The following is a 1,684-nucleotide window of genomic DNA, read 5'->3' as shown; positions in this document are numbered from 1 at the left end:
GAGGGTGACGTTCATCATTCCAGGTGCCGAATCCTCTGCAGGAGAAGTCTGGCTGCTCCAAGGGGGTGTCACGGGAGACACCTCCTCCCGGAAGAGGCTTCCGAGCGCGGAGGATGTGCCGTGGGCCACCTGGGTGGCTGCAGTCCCCGGGCCGACTGTGGCGATTGGTCTTGGGAAGGTTGGTTTGTTTCCTCTCAGTCCTACTGGTTTGGCTGTCAATTCTTTCCCCAACAGAAGCCTCCATCACCAGACTATCCCCTCTCTGGGCAAAACCATCAAACACTCCCAGCATCATTTCCTGGAAATCTAACTGAGTCTCATACAAGCACAGTCCCTTGTACCCCAGGGAAGGAAGGGGCACAGCCAGGATTCTGGCGCCTCATTGTCCGGCAGAGGCTTTCGTCCTTCATCCTTTGTCCTTCATCCTGAAGCTCCAGCTTGGCTGAAGGCACGGGCCCTGGCCACGGAGCTGCTGCCACAGGGGCCACAGCCACAGCCACGGAGCTGCTGCCACAGGGGCCATGGCCACAGCCACGGAGCTGCTGCCACAGGGGCCATGGCCACAGCCACGGAGCTGCTGCCACAAGGGCCACGGCCACAGCCACGGAGCTGCTGCCGCAGCTCTGTGAGGGTCTGCTTTTTAAAAGGGTTAGCACCAGATCTTCACTCCCACCCTCCCCTGCTTCATGCAGAGTCCTTGCCTGTGGGAGGGATTTCCTCCTGGCTTTCACTCTGATTTTACGGCTGCTGCGTGGTGGTCCTGACCCAGAAAGCCACAGAGGAAAGAAATCGCCTGCTCCTGGCTGTGGAAGTGCTGTCCCTACACAAACTCCACCACGGTGGCCGCCTCGGCCTCCGCTCCCGCCCCTCCATGAAGGGACGGGCATGAAGGGAGCAGCGCTGGCCGGCCGCGGCCCTCTGCCATGCGGGGAGTCACGTGCTATTTCCGTCTGCTCCCGTGGCTTTGCCTGGCTCCTGGAGAGGGGCGGCCTCTGGTTTTGTGCCGCAGTGTAATTTGTTTGTAGGGACAGGGCTTTCGACGACTCCCAAACTGCTACCTGCCAGCCTGGTGGCTCATTTCCTCTGAGCGCAGGGTAACAATTACACAGCGAGGCGGCCGCTGGCCTCTGCTCTCTGATGTGCATCTGTGAGATGGAGGAGAAGCCTCTGTCTGCTGAAAACAGCTCTTAACATACAGACAGCAGAGTCCGCCAGGCTCCTGTGTGGGAAGAGGGAAGTCCCTGGGTCCAAGGGCTTTGCAGCTGAGGCCACACAGGAGACAGGCGAAGGGGCAGCCTCGGGTGGTCGCAGGGAGGTGCCAGGGACCAGCGGAGCCCCCCCCTGCGTTTTACAGCTTCACAAGAAATGACTTCCATGCCGGTGTCATGGGAAGGCGCTGTGTGCCTGGAGGTGTCTGCAGGATGGGGTCCCAGCACACGCAGGGCCGGGCTGGGGCCTGCCGGGAGAGAGAGTGAGTGGGAGGCACCTTGGCCCCACCCTGGTTTAGAGGAGGGCTGAAGGCCGTGAGCTCAGCTGACTGTCCCAGGTGAGCGGGTCCCACCCCCAGGCCAGCACCCCTTCTGCCCTCAGTGCAGTGGGTTCCTCGGTTCAGCCCCAGCGGGCACTGTGGGTGGCAGTCTGAGGGCTGGACAAGCCTGTGCTTCTCTCTTCCTGCCCAAAGGCT

Source organism: Myotis lucifugus, unplaced genomic scaffold, assembly GCF_000147115.1.
Source record: "Myotis lucifugus unplaced genomic scaffold, Myoluc2.0 scaffold_474, whole genome shotgun sequence".
NCBI lineage: Eukaryota > Metazoa > Chordata > Mammalia > Chiroptera > Vespertilionidae > Myotis > Myotis lucifugus.
The sequence above is the reverse complement of the archived record's forward strand: the minus strand, read 5'-3'. Positions refer to the sequence as shown.